This window comes from Bos indicus, chromosome 4 (genome assembly GCF_029378745.1).
Source record: "Bos indicus isolate NIAB-ARS_2022 breed Sahiwal x Tharparkar chromosome 4, NIAB-ARS_B.indTharparkar_mat_pri_1.0, whole genome shotgun sequence".
NCBI lineage: Eukaryota > Metazoa > Chordata > Mammalia > Artiodactyla > Bovidae > Bos > Bos indicus.
This window is the reverse complement of record NC_091763.1, coordinates 35,412,107-35,432,327: the sequence shown is the minus strand read 5'-3', so window position 1 is coordinate 35,432,327 and position 20,221 is coordinate 35,412,107. Positions and strand designations below refer to the sequence as shown.

The window sequence follows — 20,221 nt, the reverse complement described above, 5'->3', positions numbered from 1 at the left end:
GTCTATGGGGTCGCAAAGGGCTGGACATGACTGAGCAACTGAACTGACTTGAATTACTGGCCTAAGCACATGGACTCATTTTTGTGTTCCCCTACTAAAACCACTCTCCTCTACTAAAACCACATGAAAGAAACATATGAACTTCTTTTAAAATCATTATTTATTTAGTTATAGTTTTGGTTGCTTGGGTCTTCGTTGCTACATGCAGGCTTTCTCTAGTTATGATGAGCACGGGCTGTTTTTTGCCATGGTACGCTGGCTCCTCAATACTGTGGCTTCTCTTGCTGTAGAGTGCAGCTCTAGGGTGCATGGGCTTCAGTAGTTGGGACATGCAGGATCAGTACTTGTGACACATGGGCTTTGTTGCTCCATGGCATGTGGATCTTCCCAGATCAGGTATTGAACTTGTATCCCTTGCCTTGGCAGGCAGATTCTTATACACTGTACCACCAGGGAATTCCCACATTTAACTTCTTACAATTCATTATTGTCCTTCCCTTGAATTCACATCCATATATGGGCACCCATATAAAATGTATGCTGAGTATCCAACCAAAACACACATAAACCATCTTCCATTAAATGACCTGCAATTTGCAGCCATGTGAGCTGTGAGCACACTCTCATCATGGGGCAATAGTTTTTCAGTAAAAAAGTGAACATATAACACACTGAATTCTGATATTATTGCATCATTTTAACATGTAGAAATCCTAAATATTGTGTATTTCTTATATCTTGATATTTATTTTAAGGGTGTAGAGTATTAGATTAAATTTACATGTGGAATTTATTATTTCACTTTAAAGTTTCTGGATCAGTGATATGTAATATTGAGAAGATATCTCAAACTATATCTGGTTACAATGCTCTAAATACACAGACTATTTTTGGATGATACATAAGAAACTGTTTACAGGGCTATTCTATGTAAGAGGTTCTCAATTCTGGGTAGGAGGAAAGCTTAATTTGCTTTTTAGTTGTATTGTATTCTGTTACACACTCTTTTACAGCATGATTATTGTTTTAAAAATTTACTATGTTCCATCTGTAAGCTTTTAAATTAATTGTATAGAAAAATGAATTAATTGTTATAATTAAGATTTTTTTTGAAATGTCTTTTTCAACTACTTCACTGTGGGAACCCAAATATTCTTGATTCCATGCAACCAATATAAAGTAAATTGCAGCCTGAAATGTAAATGTTCTTGTTTAAAAACTTTTAATAAGTGAATATTATATATTTTAACTCAGGAAATGATTTATAAAATGTATTTGAATATTATTATTTTTGTTACTGGGGATTCTACTAGCAATTTCATCTGGGGAAATTTTTCCAGTTGCCTCCCTTTTAAAAAAGAAAAACACCAGTCCCATGTTTAGTTTTCTAATATATTTTCATTTTTATTGGATCATTCTATTCTTTCCTAACACATAGGAGGTGGGAATTCTCTGTTATTATATTCTTCTCTATTATTATAACCATTTGTAGGGTGAAGACAATTGAGGCTCAGAAAGTTTAGAGCCTTTTCTAAGACCAAAGAGCTAATAAATGACAGAGCTATGGCTTAATCCAGATGTTTTTAGCTCTGCATACAACATTTGTGCTATGGTCTCATAATATTTCCATTGGGATAAGATACACCTATGAGAAACCAATAACACATGGTTGAAAGTATAAAACAAACATGGTCAATCATTTACAGTATTTTTTCTATGTGAAATTGAGAATTCAAAAAATGATAAAGAAGTGGGAATTGTAGCCCAGGAACATGGCAAGCAGGCCATGTGGCCGTAGCGCTCTGTATATCAGCATTGGTACCAGCAGGAGCCTCTGCCATGGTTTTGATTAAGAGGTACAAGTTGGGCTCAGCATGCCTAAGTTCATGTCTTAAGAGTCTTTCTTTTCTCATTGTTCTTTTAGGATAGAAGTCTTAACTCTTCTTGATAATACTACTACCTGAAACATAGTATGTGTTCATTCACAAATATCTTATGAGTAAATTCTCTCTTTTTCCTATCATCCACCCAGAGACAGGTTTCATTTCCTTGAACCCAAATCTGCTGATTAAGATATAGTTACCTGATGACTCTTCTCTATATGGTTAAATAGACTGTGTTCTGGCCTGGCCTGAATGATCATACATAATATTATTTACCACACTGATCTGTGCAATTGTACCCTTCCAGGAGACATCTGACATAATGGGGAAACTGAAACATGTCTTATGATGGCTTTATGGCACTATCACTAAGAGTAAACCCAGGTTCCTGAAACTTAGTCTTTTTCTTCATTCTTACTACCATATTTTGTAGTAGCTTCCCCTTCTCATGCCATCCACTAAACTTCAGAGATGCTTCAGATGTGTAGCTAACTTAGTCTACAATACACATAAAGCCAATATAAATCACTTAATCTGGTTTAAATATATAAATTTTCCTTTCATTAATTTGCAGTGAATCCTTTTTTTTTTTAATTATTTAAAATTTCTTCCCAAGATCTTATCCACTAGAGCCATGATTATTCTGACTAGCATATCTCCTTTAACTTTTTTGTGCTTAGTTAAACAAATCATGTTAGTTCTGTTTCATTTAGTATCTAGAGGACTAATGCCTTTTTTTTTTTTTTTTAGCTCTACTGCTTCATTTAGTGTTTGCAGGACTAAGGCCTATTTTTTCATTTCTCAGTGTCTTCTGTTTTCTTCCCTTCTTCCCAGTCTTTGTAGTGTGTTACAGTAGGTGAACCTGGATAATGAGTCCAGAGTTCTGAGTTCTGGGGTTGGCGTCATATACTTCACATACTTACTGTTCTTATAACCTTACACAATTTATTTCACATCAGGAGTATAGGTAAATCCACAAATTTTCTGGAAGTTAACCCATAATTCCCTATCACTTTTGAAGAGAGATGATATTTTGTCACAATTATGTGGGAGATAGTTAGGATTCGAAGGAGTTTTGGCCATGAACTTGAGAAGAATTCATACTGAACTTGAGGATTTGTATATTTTTTGAGTGTACTTCTGCCTGAGTTAAAATCTTCCATGTGTATATGTGCTCATATGCTCTTTCTTGTCCAACTCTTTGCGACCCTATGGACTGTAGCCTGACAGGCTCCTCTGTCCATGAGACTCTCCCAGCAAGAATCCTGGAGTGAGGTGCCATTTCCTTCTCTAGTGGATCTTCCTGACCTAGAGATGGAACCCACATCTTTTATGTCCCCTGCCTTGGCAGAAGGGTTCTTTACTACTAGTGCCACTCTCTAGCAAAAGAGCAGTTGTTATGGTAAGAAAACATCCTACATTTCTTTGCTAATTGACAGATGGCTCACAGTCATAAGTTCTTTTTTGTGACATTTCTTCTTTTAGTATCTCATTGCAGGCAACTCAATCATGTTAAAATAGTAAACCACTACCTACCTACCCCCTTGTCCTTGTGGTTTTAGATGTTTATAAACACTATCACCTTAACTCTCAAGAAAAAATGTAAAACATTAAGCTCAACACTCCCATGGAGGAGGTAAATATATTTATCCACATCTCTCAGCTCCTAACTCTTTCCTGTCAGCACTTGTATTTCCAGAACGTAAGTATCCAATGTCTTCATGTATTATTTCTCCGCCCTGGTCCCTCCCTTCTCCAGGAATCTTAGAGCTGTTTCTGCCATCCTATAATACCTGTGTCCTACAGTTTTATATTTCCTTGTTATGTTTCTCCTTTAACATATGACTTGCCTTATTTTTAATTCAGTAAATATTTATTAGATAGGTGTTTTACTGTGTAATTATTCAAAGATGACATAGATACAACCTCTGTAGGAGTTGTTGGTAACTACGAGAGAATGTAGAAACAAATATAATAGAAGAATTAGTAGGACAGTGGAGAACTAAAGAAAAAAATTAAGTTGGGCTAGGTTGCCTTTCGTTAGCTATGATTTAATCAATTAATTTATTTTCAGGTGTGAAAGACTAGAAGCAGATATATACATAGATTTTAACAGTGGATTTATGTACTTTACATTGCCTTCCCTAAGGGTCATGTCTCTGATTAGTATTCTTTTTTTTAATGTTTAGTACTATAAAAGTGAGGAAATGTTTTGGTGGTAAAGTAACCTTTCACATTAGCCCTTTACTTTACACTAAGTAGATAAGAGATAAGCATATCTACATGTGAAGTCAGCAGTGGTTAAAAGATAAGCAAGGGAAATGTTTTGTATCAACGACAAATTTATGGAACACATACTACAGACAGGCGCTATTCTTAATTCACTCATGTAATTCTACCAACAAACCCTGTTATAACACACATCTTACAGGTGAAGAAACAGTAGGGGAGAATACACGGAAGAGTGAAGTGAGTCATCCTCTTCACAAGGTGGTTTCGCTTATGAGTTCGCCTTCTCAGTCTCTACCTGTATGCCTTCTGGAGTAAGAATGCTTCATGATACAAAATCCACTTCAGGAAGAACAATTCAGAGCTGGAAGTCTCAGGTCTGAGTTTCTGGGTGGCAGGTATGGCTTATAAGGTGGAGGAGAGGAGCAAATGGCTAGGCAGTTACAGGGCTTGGGGCCTGTATGTTCCTGAGACTTTGTATGAATTACACAACTAGTTTTGAATGCTTTTGGAGATAAATATAAGCTATTCTATATGAAATGAAGAATTAACTTCCTGAATGAAGACACTTGCATGATGTTCAGTCTCCTCCCCATGGATAGGAAGTACCAATAACTGCATTCATGTACTTACATCTTTTGAAGAGCACGTGCATTTTATTGGCATCTTTACAGTGTGTACATGTGGGCTATATCACTTTGAAAGATAAATGCATACCACAATAGCGGAAACAAGTCAGCAAATAGTTGCACTGAGAGTTTGTTCTGCTTCTTACCATCACCTAGCCATCAGAAATAGCTGGCCTGATAACAATATCAGTACAGCTGTACTTTTTAAAAATGTTTTGATTCTTAAACAGCTCCTACTATTACTCCCTTTTTAGAATAGCTGTTTTTATCCACTTGTGCCAGTGAATTATTACTTGAGTATGAAATAGAGCAGGAGAGAATATGAAGGAAATAAGTTAAAAAAGACACATTTCCCACCCAGTAGTCATGGATCCAACTGATTTGCCAACTACATTCAGTGTATACATTAAAAAAAAAAAAAAAAAGAATCTGCTACCAGGAAGCAAGAGTTGAGAAAGTCCAGATTGGTCTGGAACAATTTCCTGCTGGTTCTTTTTGACATAATTTAACTCTGAGTCAACAAAATGTTTTTTCTATATCATGTAGCTTGGAAATATTAATTGAATGCTTCCCTTTGGTATTTGAAGCATTGAAAAAGAAGCCAAAATTAGGTGGTTTCCAGAGGTCAAAAGTTAATCAGGACTCAGTAGTTTTCTGTGCAGGTACAGTTGTGTGTAAGAAAGACAGTAATAAAATGCACTGTTGCTCAGCTTGCTGGAAGTAAAGGAAAACAGATCACTGGAGGGTGAACACAGTGTCATGATAACTAAGGTCAAATTTGTTTGCTCAAAAATTTGCTTTGAATTTTAGTTATTCAGCTGTGTTTACTAATAAGCTGTTCAAGCATATTAACAAGCAGTCTTAGAGACACAATGGCTAGACTTTCTGTTTCCAAAATATTGGCCCAAATTGCAAAATCCATTCACAAAAATAGACTTCCGTTGGTTAAGCAAAAGATTGCTAAATAAAAGAGATGCAGTTATTCTAAACTTGTGATATTTTGGACTATACATTATAGACATTCAATGTATATATACTAGATAATACAACCAAAGAATATAAATAGAATGAGTGAAAGGACCATACATAGATACATGTAACTGCTACACAAAATTTTCTAAAGAGAAAAGAACAGGACCAAACAAACAAAAAAAGAAAAGGTAGATGAAGATATTGAGATATGGTTATTTTTTTCATTTTAAAGTGGATATACTAAATGACCGTGACCAAATGAATCTACTGTTGTAGGTGTTAATAGTTTCTGCCTTTCTTCTCAGGCCACAGCCCAGATTTCCCAAGAAGTGTCTAAGATTCTTCTTCTTTTTCTTTTCTTCTGGTCATATTATATCAATTAGATCTGCCAAATTAAATATTTGACTTATAACTACTATTCTAAAGCTGGTACAAAGGAAAATGAAATTTAACATGCTGTAAGCAATTCAAGTCAATGACCTAACTATTAATGTTTTATAAGCTATAAATATGAGACACACACACACACACACATATATATATATTTCCCTTGAAGTAGTGATTTGTTTTAAAATAAAGTTAGTTTTAGTTTTCTACTTAAGACATTTTTTAAACATTGTTGAAACATCTTAGAGCTGATAGTAACTTATAATTCAGTGGCATGTACTCTCAGAATTTCAATTAAAGATACTTTTAAAGACTTACCAAATTTCCTTATTTAGTTTGATAATAAATGAAAGAAAGAAAAGTTGAGTTTGAAAGATAAAGACTGACTGAATTCATGGGAAATAGAGTGGATTGTTGAGAAACATTCAGAAAAATACCATTTTTGCAGGAATTATTTTCCAGCAGATAATGTGGATCCTTGTTCATATTCAGTATTATCTAAAATTTCATGGACTCTATGTTTTGATCTAAACATAAATGTATATTTTTTAACAAACCAAGTAATGTTATTGTGCAGTTTCCTTCTACAAGAAAATTACTAAAACTATAAATATAAGATCTCTAGAAAATACTCAGAATTGCTCTGTAATCTCTTTCCTTCCCTGAACTGGGGTCAACCTTTTGATCTTTAAAAGAGTCAACTGGATGTTTTCTAAACTTGTGTGCTTGTCTTCATATCATCCACATACATAACAGGATCAACTTTGCGGCTAAACCTTTGCTGAAGATTCTTGAATCTCTCCTCCGTATTCCTTTGCGGCTCAGATAAACTATTTTCAGACTTGTGACAGAACCCCATTGCAAATACCTGCATCTATCTGCTTCTGTCTCTGAGGGTTATTCTAGCTCCAAAACAATGACGTGCACTAGACTTCACATTCCCAGGGTCAACCCTTAACCAATGGAAGATCTGGCACATTAAAATTGGTGGATGACAATTTCAAGGTAACCACCCCACTTCTCAGACAGGAGTTGATGGAGTAGAGCATCAGTTGTCCAAATCAGAAGCCCATTCATGGCATTTCTTCCTTTTCAGTATCACCTATATTCCCCTTCATCACTCCTGTTTCCTAAGATCAGTTTCCAAATAAACTGCATGCGCCTGAGTCCTTGTCTCATCATCAACTTTAGAGATCGCAAGCTAAAACAGCTTGACTTCCAATTCTAGGAAGACATACTTAAACATTTTCAAATACACATAACCAAAGATCTATTGGCTTTTTGAATATCAAAAACTCAACAAATATTTTTGATAAATTAACATATCATATAAAGATGTCATCTATTGTTCTGGCTTCATGAGTCATTGTTCAGCCACTCAATCCTGTCAGACTGTGACCCTATGGACAGCAGCTTTCCCTGTCCTTTCCTATCTCCTGGAGTTTGCTCAAACTCATGTCCATTGAGTTGATGATGCCATCCAACCATCTCATCCTCTGTCACCCCCTTCTTCTGCCCTCAATCTTTCACAGAATCAGGGTCTTTTCCGATGAGTCAGCTCTTCGCATCAGGTGGCCAAAGTATTGAAGCTTTAGCTTCAGCATCAGTCCTTCCAATGAATATTCAGGACTGATTTCCTTTAGAATTAACAGGTTTCATCTCCTTGCTGTCCAAGAGACTCACAAGAGTCTTCTTAAGCAGCGCAGTTAGAAAGCATCGCTTCTTCATCACTCAGACTTCTTTATGATCCAGCTCTCACATCAGTACATAACTACTGGAAAAACCATAGGTTTGACTATATGCAAGGAGACTAAATATAAAAATAAAATAAAAGTTTTCCCCAGTTGTTCTCAATTTTTGGGTTTGGTGGTGCTTGAAACTTAGATGTTGCTACAGTTTTGAGTATTTGATTAAAAAAAAAAAACAAAACTTGGAAAAACCTCAGCCGGTTCCCTTATTGTTAACTGCAACCTACATGATTATTGCCAAGAATGTGAAGATGAACTCTTCACTGGAACACATGCCAGACCAATTATGTCCTTTGTGTCTAACATGATTATTTTAAAGTGAATAGTTAAATTAGTTTTTTAAAAGATCACAACTTTGGAAGAACTGTTTGCTTTTTAACTCTTTCTCCTTTTTATTTTTTTCCTTGAGTAATTCCCATTTACTTTAAAATATGAACATACTTCCCACTTACTTTAAAATATGAACAAAGAAAGGCTATTAAGCTATAGTTGGTAAGAAGGTAAATTAAAATGCACCATATCTAAGTATTTTTGAGAAATGCTAGCACTTGAGACATTAGAAAATTCTTAGATCCTTATTTTTTACATTTGTTTGTTGTGTTTTGTTTGTTATTGTTGTACAAATATATCTAATATAATGGATAGAGAACATTCTTTCCTGTTAATATCTTTTGAAGACAGAAAAGTCAAATAAAATCTTGAATTAGATTTTTATGACAAGTAAAATAAATATAATAAATAATAGTAAAACATGAATAATTGTTAAGTTATTTTAGTTAGATGTATAGTTAAGTAATAATGAAAGTAATAATGAAATGAGATGATGTAATAATGAAAGTAATAATGAAAATGAGATGGAGAGGAGAAAAAGGAGAGGGCTGAAATAAAATGTCAGAAAGTTGATTTAATTTTTAAAATCCTTAAGATGTGTAGAACTAATTAATTTAATACAATTGCACTTAAAAATAGTCATGCATGGTGAAAATATGCTATAATTTTAACTATTATTTCATGGAAAAATGAAATGCATATTCTAGTATACCTGTTTTCCTAATTTATAGATGGAAAATCTATCTTCCACGTATTACTTTATAAAGTCAAAATGTCTCTGAAAAAATTTTGCCTTTTAAGCCTCTCTCCCTTTTGTTAAAAACAGATATACATTTTTTGAATAGCATCCCATCAAATCCTGCTGCTGCTGCTGCTGCTGCTGCTAAGTCACTTCAGTTGCGTCCGACTCTGTATGACCCTATAGACAGCAGCCCACCAGGCTCCCCCGTCCCTGGGATTCTCCAGGCAAGAACACTGGAGTGGGTTGCCATTTCATTCTCCAATGCATGAAAGTGAAAAGTGAAAGTGAAGTCACTCAGTCGTGTCTGATTCTTAGCGACCCCATGGACTGCAGCCCACCAGGCTCCTCCGTCCATGGGACTCTCCAGGCAAGAGTACTGGAGTGAGGTGCCATTGCCTTCTCTGCATCAAATCCTAAATGACTCTTAAAGCTTTATGGAACTTTTCCTTTATCTATATTGACATAAATATAATCCATTCATCCTACTTGACCAGACAAAAATAAATGGTGTACCATATCTAGTCTCAAGAGTTATTATCCTCCTAGTTTGTAAATACATTTCCTGTTAGGCAATACATTAATTAGAAAATATTACTAATGGTTAATTTCCAGTAATCAGTCACATTACAACTAACACATTTTTTTATTTTTATATTAATGGTAAAAGTGTTCATCTGTAAACATTTCATTTAAGTAATAAAGTTGCAGAATGACCCCAGGCTCAGTTGAAACTGGAATTGAAGCTGTTAAGCTTCCCCATTATACTTTTCTGCCCAAATTGTATTCCGCCTTCCCCTTCATGATTAAAATAGAGAGCATTAACTTTTGATCAGAAGCCAAAGATGTGACTGAACTTAATAAAAGTTGTCTTCTTTCCCTCCAAACCTTCTGCATTTTTGGCCAAAACATTCCCTAGAGATGGGAAGCTTTTAATTGCATGTTTTGATTGTTTAGTGTCTGCCTTTCCATCTGGTACTTGACTGTACATTATATATAGGAGGGTGTGAACAGGAGATGGTGACAATGTCAACAAGAACTAACATTTTTGCAGTGTGTAACTAAAGAAGCTGATAATATAATTATGAAGCTGAAAGACAAATTGTGGAAACACTCAACTGTGTATAATTAGGAAATTGGCTCTGCAAGTTTTAGTATATCCTTAGTTCAAAGATTTGAAAGAAAACAAAACCCATATGTAATGAATTTCTCTTAATCAAATAAAACCAGGTAGATCGCAGTTTTCTGAAGAATACTAAAACTAACATGTAAGTTAAATATTATTAAACAAGCAGTAGCTGTTAAAATGTATTAAGCATTAATTATTAAACTGTAAAATAATTATTTCTATTATATAATAATATTGCTTCTATATTAAAGAGAAGGCATTTGTTAAATAAAAATCAAACATTAAAGGAGAAAGGTGTAGTGTGCCAGATGGTGTTCTCTAAAATGACATGTCCATGTCCTAACTTTTGGAGCCTCTAATTGTGACATTATTTATCAAAAAAGGTCTTTCTTAGATGTAATTAAGTATCTCAAGATGAGGTTATCCTGGATTATCCAGGTAGACCCTGGACCCAATGACAGTTGTCCTTACAGAAAACAAAAGAGGAAAAGGAACAGAATACCATGCATGTGAAGACAGAGGCAGACTGGAGTTATGTTCCAAGAAACAGAAAAACCAGAAGCCAGAAAGAAAAGATAAATTTTTTTAAACTCATATATATTGTATTGTCTTGTATGCTATCACACACTGAGAAGGGTGACAAGAGTTTTCAAAAATATATTCTAGATAATTATCCACTTTTACCAATGGCAACCCACTCCAGTACTCTTGCCTAGAAAATCCCATGGACGGAGGAGCCTGGTGGGCTGCAGTCCATGGGGTCGAGAAGAGTCGGACACGACTGAGCGACTTCACTTTCACTTTTCACTTTCATGCATTGGAGAAGGCAATGGCAACCCACTCCAGTGTTCTTGCCTGGAGAATCCCAGGGACGGGGGAGCCTGGTGGGCTGCTGTCTATGGGGTCGCACAGAGTCGGACACGACTGAATCGACTTAGCAGCAATAGCAGCAGAAAACCAAAGAAACAAGACAAGGAAGCATTGAACGCTGAGTCTTTTCATGCCCTAGTATCCAAAAGTCAGGCTTTTTTCCCCTCTCATTTACAGTAGTTATTAACAGAAATTTGGCTTTTTAGATGATGTCATTACTGTGTTAATGCAACTGAAGAATTTGAAAGTTAAGACATGTGAAATACAGAGCTGGAAGAAAGCATGCTACTATTCCATTTTGAAAGGAAAACGGAATGTAGGCCACAAGGGTACTTCTTTTTCTCCTTACTTTCAATACCTGGATACAAGTCAGAGGCTCATTTGTCCAAATCTAGTACCAGCAACTAAATATATTCTCTCATTGTAGACAGCAACTCCAGTTCATTTTGGCCAGTCATTAGGTTGAAATTACAGTGTCCATTGGTTAGTGTTTATGTTAAAAGAATCTGTATGAACCACAAGGATCTGGTTGTTATTATAGTCTAGATCACGGCCACCAAGAACATAAAGCTTTCAGAGAGCACTGCACTGACCACGCCTTGACTGCGGACTTTGGACTCCAGAACTGAGAAAATGCTTTCTGTTGTTTTAAGTCACCCAGTTTTCTGTAATTTGCTTCAGTAGTCCTAGGAAACGAACACAGAAGGTAGCCATATGTATTACATAATTTAAATGCTTTAAAAATATATAAAAATTAATGTTCATATACCTTCAATACTACATATTAGAAATTAAAGCTTCTATTCTTCATGAGGCATTTTTCATTAGGTAAATAATGGTGTTAACATTCATTCTATACTGTGTATGTATTATAGCAGGCAGCTTGAAGTGCATTCAAATATTAATTTAATTATTACAACAACCTAAAAACATCGAGTACTAGGTGAGTAGAGATAGCTGTAGCACAGACTAGCTAAGGATTCCATACAAAGAAGATGCTGCTGCTGCTGCTGCTAAGTCACTTCAGTTGTGTCCGACTCTATGTGACCCCATAGACGGCAGCCCACCAGGCTCCCCCGTCCCTGGGATTCTCCAGGCAAGAACACTGGAGTGGATTGCCATTTCCTTCTCCAATGCATGAAAGTGAAAAGTGAAAGTGAAGTTGCACAGTCGTGTCCGACTCTTCTCGACCCCATGGACTGCAGCCCACCAGGCTCCTCTGTCCATGGGGTTTTCCAGGCAAGAGTACTGGAGTGGGGTGCCATGGCCTTCTCCGACAAAGAAGGTGATAGACCTGCAATTTGTGACTCAGGCAACTGGACTCCAGGGTCTGAGTTCTAAATTATTATATTAAAAGAACTGAGAAAAAACAGATGATAGAATTCAAATACTCCAAAGAGATGCTTTCATTTTCTTTTGAATATGAATGTTAAGACAGGGAATTTGAGTCTCTGAAAATCAAATGGTCCACACAGGAGTATAAACAAATACCCAAGTAACAAATAGTGCTGATTATGCAAGTCTGTTTTCTTCTTCCCAAACCCAAACTATCTGACTTATGCTAAATAAAAAAAAAAATAGAAATAGAAATTCTAGTTATACATTTCTCTCTTTCAAGTTTAAATAGATCTGGAATCATGCAAGGAAGCTCCTGTAACTGAAGCAACATGAAAAATTAAATGCTTTCAGTTATTTGAATGTACCATTACCTTAGCAAATTAATTCACTAGGTATTAAAAAAAATTGTGAATGTAAATTAAACTGAAAATTTTCAGCTGATTGTAAGTTGTTATGTTTATTAAGTTTTCCCTGAAAACCCATACATTTAAATTGGTGTTAAAACTTTTCTTTTGAAAACAGCAATATAATTTCAAGCCTGGTCCTATACATACCTATATTCTCAAAATTCATTTTTTAACTTTTAAAAATTACCTAACCATATTCTTCCTTTTAGTGCTTAATATTTTGATTTGGTTCCATGGCTAAAATATAATAAAGTAGTCTATATATACAGAGAAGGCAATGGCAACCCACTCCAGTACTCTTGCCTGGAAAATCCCATGAACGGAGGAGCCTGGTAGGCTGCAGTCCATGGTGTCTCGAAGAGTCGGACACGACTGTGTGACTTCACTTTCCCTTTTCACTTATATGCATTGGAGAAGGAAATGGCAATCCACTCCAGTGTTCTTGCCTGGAGAATCCCAGGGACGGGGGAGCCTGGTGGGCTGCCGTCTATGGGATTGCACAGAATTGGGCATGACTTCATGGGAAATAGATAGGAAAACAGTGGAAACGGTGTCAGACTTTATTTTTTGGGGCTCCAAAATCCCTCAAGATGGTGATTGCAGCCATGAAATTAAAAGACACTTACTCCTTGGAAGGAAAGTTATGACCAACCTAGATAGCATATTCAAAAGCAGAGATATTACTTTGCCAACAAAGGTCTGTCTAGTCAAGGCTATGGTTTTTCCAGTGGTCATGTATGACTGTGAAGAAAGCTGAGTGCCAAAGAATTGATGCTTTTGAACTGTGGTACTGGAGAAGACTCTTGAGAGTCCCTTGGACTGCAAGGAGATCCAACCAGTCCATTCTAAAGGAAATCAGTCCTGGGTGTTCTTTAGAAGGAATGATGCTAAAGTTGAAACTTCAGTACTTTGGCCACCTTATGTGAAGAGTTGACTCATTGGAAAAGACTCTGATGCTGGGAGGGATTGGGGGCAGGAGGAAAAGGGGATGACAGAGGATGAGTTGGCTGAATGGCATCACCGACTCGATGGACATGAGTTTGAGTGAACTTCGGGAGATGGTGATGGACAGGGAGGCCTGGTGTGCTGCAATTCATGGGGTCGCAAAGAGTTGAACACGACTGAGTGACTGAACTGAACTGAACTGAACTGAAGCGACTTAGCAGGAGCAGCAGCAGCAGCCTATATATATATATGATTAGCTCACTGATACAGAAACTCAGAACATGAGAAGCCTTACAGGAGGAATGTTGAGGTTATCTAGATAGGTCCTAAATTCAGTAACATTGTCCTTTTAGAGACATAAGGAGTTTTTTACATCATTGAGGCATTTTCAAAAACTAGACATTTTAAAAAAATGCAACTTTCATGAACATGAGTTCATTTATTTCAAATCCATTTGTATAAGTTAATATTGATATTATATAGAATGTACTGGAGAAGGAAATGGCAACCCACTCTAGTGTTCTTGCCTGGAGAATCCCAGGGACGGGGAAGCCTGGTGGGCTGCCGTCTATGGGGTCGCACAGAGTCGGACACGACTGAAGCGACTTAGCAGCAGCAGCAGCAGAATGTATACTTCTGAAATATTTATTTTTATGTCTGTTTAGCTCTGACATATGAAGTTTTCATCTTCCAAATTTTTCTAATCAGTCTTTATACTATGAATCTAACTTTTTAAAATGTTTGTCCAAAGGCAGGGACTGATTTATAAAACGTTCTCAGATTGTCAGATTTTTGTGGCTTCTTTCCATGTACTATTAAGGCATTTAAATGCTTACTACCAAGGAATATCAACACTATGTTGTTATAGTATAGTGTAGGTAAATGGTAAAGAATGAATCAGTAGGAAAATATTTGATTCATTGCTCTTTTTATAAATACCAGTTGAAGTATTTTGATTATCACAAATTAGACACATATGAATGTTTTTTCAAGTTTATATATGAAGTTTTACTTCTCCATGATTTAAAGAAGTAAAAGTATGATTTTTTTTTTTCCTTTTTACTTGTCTCTTTTTTAATACAAACCTGCAATATTGGTATATCAAAAGCTCATAGCAATTGCTACAGAAAACAATGTGGACGGAGGCAGATCCTCAAGGTATTAAAAAGATGGTTACCATATGAAATAGTAATCTCACTTTTGGGTATACAACCAAAAGAATTGAAAGTAGAATTTTGAAATGATGTTTTGAGAGCCATGCTAACTGTGTCACTATTTATAATAGCCAAGAGGCAGCAACAACCCAAATGACCATTGAGGGATTAATGGATTAACAAAAAGTGATACTACATACAATGGAATATTAGCATTAAAAAGGAAGGAAATCACATTCTGCAACACTGGTGAACAGTAAGAACATTATGCTAAGTGAAATAAGCCAGCCAAAAAAGACACTATATCATTTCACGTACATGCAGTTATCTAAAGTAGTTAAGTTCATAGAAAGTACACCACTGAATCGACTTAGAGTGCACATGTATAATCGTGGATACAAGGGACTTTGTGAGGGAGAGAGAGAAAGAGTTATTTAGTGGCATAGAATTTCAAATTTTCAAGATGAAATAGTTTTGTATATCTGTTTTACAATGTGAATACTTGTTCAACTCTAGTGAACTTTACACTTTAAAATGGTTAAAGGGTAAATTTTATGTTATGTGCTTTTTTACAGAGTGAAAAAAAAAAAAGCAAGTATCAGAAAATATCTGAGGCAGAAATATTGTTTCCTAAAGTTGAGTAGTCTTAGAATATAGTTCAACTATAACTAATATGCTGAAGTTATAGTTTTAGACTCTGTCAAAGGGATTTCTTTCGTTTCCTTAAACAGAGGTTTCTTAAATGGAGATTCTTTAGAAAATAAACACTAACTAGAAGGCTTTTGATCTAGTACTTCAAGAGGATAGCAAAAATCCTTAAGCTTATGGAAAAGAAATTTTACAGAAAGGAAAGAAATTAGAATGGGTGAAAAAATATGACTTGATTTGGTTGCATAGTATTGAGTAGCTATCAGCATAGTATTTGTGGGTTAGTTTATTCATTTTAGTAGAATAAAAGTATTTTATTGGTAAAATTTTAGAACTGTCCATTATGAAAATTTTATGCAAAATTTACTTTCTCAGAAATTTTTGCTTTCAGCTTATTGCAGAGAAAAGAAGCAACTCAGATAATCTCTTTAAGTGTTTTTCTATTCAGTCAATGTTTAAGTTGACTGAAATGCTTCCCATGATCATTTAAGAATCTGTATGTATCCCCAAGGGAATCAATATTTATCTGTAGATGTCAATGGAAAATCATGAAATGTGAACTTTGTTTCTGTTGTTCATTGTCACTCATAGCCTCTCTTTTGCATTATTATCTTTGTTTTCAAAATATCTTTTTCACTGTAGAAAATAATAGTGGAAAGAGGCAAAGAGAAGAAAATTGAATGCCTCCATACTAAGCCATGTTAAGATATCAGTGTGTACATTGAGGTTTTCTTTAATCATCCATATTATATATTATATAGATATCTAAAAGACACACACACACACACACAACTTCTGTGAACACAGGCTGTTTTACAGTTTACTCGTTTGCTTAATTTGTCATGAAGTTAATCATTCTATCATCTTTTTTTCTGACTTTTTATTCATAGAGTTGGTCTTTGGGTTGCTGTTCTTTTTACTTTGCTTTCATATTGCAGTGGTACCAATCTCCTTACCTGTAAAGAGGAAAAGTTGAAAAAGAGGTCCCTAGAGTTCATGGCAACCCACTCCAGTACTCTTACTGGGAAGGTCCTATGGATGGAGGAGCCTAGTAGGCTGCAGTCCACGGGATCGCTAGGAGTCAGACACGACTGAGCGACTTCACTTTCATTTTTCACTTTCATGCTTTGGAGAAGGCAATGGCAACCCACTCCAGTGTTCTTGCCTGGAGAATCCCAGGGACGGGGGAGCCTGGTGGGCTGCCGTCTACGGGGTCGCACAGAGTTGGACACGACTGAAGTGACTTAGCAGTAGCAGCAGCAGCAGCAGCAGCAGCAGCAGAGTTCCCTCCAGATGGAGTCCATGGTTCTTTTTTTTTTTTTTTTAGCTTCTCTGGACCTTCCTTGCATAGGCTTTCTCTCTTTTCCTTGCCATTTGGGCAGCAAGTGGGACCTACTCTGCGTTGTAGTCCATAGGCTTCTCATTGCGATGGCATATCTTGTTGAGGGGCACAGGCTCTGAAGCACAGGCTTCAGTAGTTGCATCACATGGGCTCAGTAGTTTCAGTGCAGGGGCTTAGTTGCTCCAAGACATGTGGGATCTTCCCAGACCAGGGATTGAAGCCGTGTCCCCTGCATTGGTAGGCAAATTTCCATTCACTGCACCACCAGGGAAGTCTCAGAGCCCATGATTCTAAGTCCTGTCCACAGTCCCCAGTGAAGTCTAGGGGGCCATCTTTGGTTTCGCGGCCCACGTTGTTGTGATAGGATGACTTCCACACATCCTAGGGCCAATTTTACCTGCAGAACCAGTGTAGTATCCAAAAGGTAAATGGTCTCTATGAAATTATGACAGTCCTTGAGGATAAACTTTTGTGTTATACTTTTCTACACTTACCACAGAGCAAGATGTTAAATAAATATTTATGTTCACACCATCACAGAAAGCTATGTGCTATGTATTTCTTGTATTCAAAAGAAAAAGGAAGTACTTGTAACTTAAATTTCTTTTATTTTCCTTTGGTAATTTTTCGTTTTACAATTTCCACTCAAGAGAATGATTTAAATGTAAAGAGAACACAATATATATCATTTCTTCTGTTTAATCAACCCCCCCGCCCGCCCGGCCCTGCACCTTGACATCCTGGTTTAGAAATAATCATTCCTCACTGGAAGAACTAGCTTTGAATGAGTAGATGTTTAACTGTGGTCTGATGGACGATTTGCTTACACATAGTTAAAATAGATAGCTCTGGGAGTCATTGAAAAATATTTCTCAGTATCTGTCAAGTTGTCATAAAGGAATCTAGGACAGGCTTTGATATTCCCTATTTGACTCTAGGTGAGCAGATGGTGATTGCAGCCATGAAATTAAAAGACGCTTACTCCTTGGAAGGAAAGTTATAACCAACCTAGAGAGTATATTGAAAAGCAGAAATATTAGTTTGCCAACAAAGGTCTGTCTAGTCAAGGCTATGGTTTTTCCAGTGGTCATGTATGGATGTGAGTGTTGGACTGTGAAGAAAGCTGAGTGCTGAAGAATTGATGCTTTTGAACTGTGGTGTTAGAGAAGACTCTTGAGAGTCCCTTGGACTGCAAGGAGATCCAACCCGTCCATCCTAAAGCAGATAAGTCCTGGGTGTTCATTGGAAAGACTGATGCTGAAGCTGAAACTCCAATACTTTGGCCACCTCATGCGAAGAGTTGACTCATTGGAAAAGACCCTGATGCTGGGAGGGATTGGGAGCAGGAGGAGAAGGGGATGACAGAGGATGAGATGGCTGGATGGCATCACCAACTTGATGGACATGAGTTTGAGTGAACTCTGGGAGTTGGTGATGGATAGGGAGGCCTGGAGTGCTGTGATTCATGGGGTCGCAAAGAGTCAGACATGACTGAGCGACTGAACTGAACTGAACTGTAGATGGTCATTATGTCTAGGCATGTGTTTGAAATATAGCTTTATTATTCATTATGTGAATTCACAGAAATGAAAACAAACAATATAATGGGAAAGACTAGAGATCTCTTCAAGAAAATTAGAGATACCAAGGGAATATTTCATGCAAAGATGGGCACAATAAAGGACAGAAAATGTATGGACCTAACAGGGTAGATCCAATAGCAGAAGATATTAACAAGAGGTGGCAAGAATACCCAGCACTATATAAAAAAGTTCTTAATAACCTGGATAACCATGATGCTGTGATCAGTGACCTAGAGCCAGATATCCTAAAATGCAAAGTCAAGTGGTCTTTAGGAAGCATCACTATGAACAAAGCTAGTGGAGGTGACAGAATTCCAGCTAAACTATTTCAAATCATAAAAGATGATGCTGTCAAAGTGCTGCATTCAATATACCAGCAAATTTGGAAAACTCATCAGTGACCACAGGACTGGAAGAGGTCAGTTTTCATTCTAATCCCAAAGAAGGGAAATGGCAAAGAATGTTCAAGATACCATACAGTTGCACTCATTTCACATGCTAGGAAGGTAATGCTCAAAATCCTTCAAGCTAGGCTTCAACAGTATGTGAATTGAGAACTTCCGGATGTTCAAGCTGGATTTAGAAAAGTCAGAGGAACCAGAGATCAAATTACCAACATCTGCTGGATCATAGAAAAAGCAAGAGAATTTCAGAAAAGCATCTACTTCTGCTTCATTTACTATGCTAAAAGCCCTTGACTATGTGGATCACAGCAAACTGGAAAATTCTTCAAGGAATGGGAATTCCAGACCACCTTATCTGCCTCCTGTGAAACCTGTAAGCAGGTCAAGAAGCAACAATTAGAATCGGACATGAAACAATGGACTGGTTCCAAATTGGGAAAAGAGTATGTCGGGGCTATATATTGTCACCCTGTTTATTTATCTTTTATGCAGAATACGTCATGTGAAATACCAGGCTGGATGATTTACAAGCTGTAGTCAAGATTGCTGGGGAAAAAAAAATCAATAACCTCAAATATACAGATGGCACCACCCTAACAGCACAAAACAAAGAGGTATTAATGAGCCTCTTGATGAAGATGAAAGAGGAGGGTGAAAAAGTTGGCTTAAACTCAACATTTTAAAAACAAAGATCTGGCATCTGGTCCCATCACTTCGTGGCAAATAGATAGGATAACAATGGAAACAATGACAGACTATTTTCTTGGGCTCCAAAATCACTGCAGATGGTGACTGCAGCCATGAAATTAAAAGATGCTTGCTCCTTGGAACAAAAGCTATGACAAATGTAGACAGCATATTACAAAGCAGACACATTACTTTGACAACCAAGGTCTGTATAGTCAAAGCTATGTTTCTTCTAGTAGTCACATACAGATGTGAGGGCTGGACAATAAAAAAGGCTGAGTGCTGAAGAATTGATGCCTTCAAACTGTGGTGAGGAAGAAGACTCCTGAGAGTCCCTTGGACAGCAAGAAGATCAAACCAGTCAATCCCAAAGGAAATCAGTCCTGAATATTCATTGGAAGGACTGATGCTGAAGCTGAAGCTCCAATACTTTGGCCATTGATGCAAAGAGCTGACTCATTAGAAAATACCCTGATGCTGGGAAAAGTTGAAGGCAGAAGTAGGGGACAACAGAGGACAAGATGGTTGGATGGCATCACCAACTCAGTGGAGATGAGTTTGAGCAAACTCCTAGAAATAGTGACGGGCAGGGAAGCCCTGTGTGCTGCAGTCCACGGGGTCCCAAAGAGTCAGACATGGCTGAGCAACTGAACAACAACAAATTGTAAACCTATTACAACAATATATCAGAAGATGTTAAACATGATCTCTCTGATATATATTTATATGTATTTTATAAATTTCATTTATTTTGTATATGAATAAGATTCAGTTCAGGTCAGTCACTCAGTCATGTC

General features: G+C 36.7%; 1 long non-coding RNA gene across 1 annotated transcript in view; it reads left to right on the top strand.

Annotated features, from left to right (window-relative positions):
• LOC139182689 (uncharacterized) overlaps positions 1-20,221 on the top strand; it is a 297,930-nt gene that overhangs the window by 272,531 nt on the left and 5,178 nt on the right. The gene's annotated exons all lie outside the window — the stretch shown is intronic.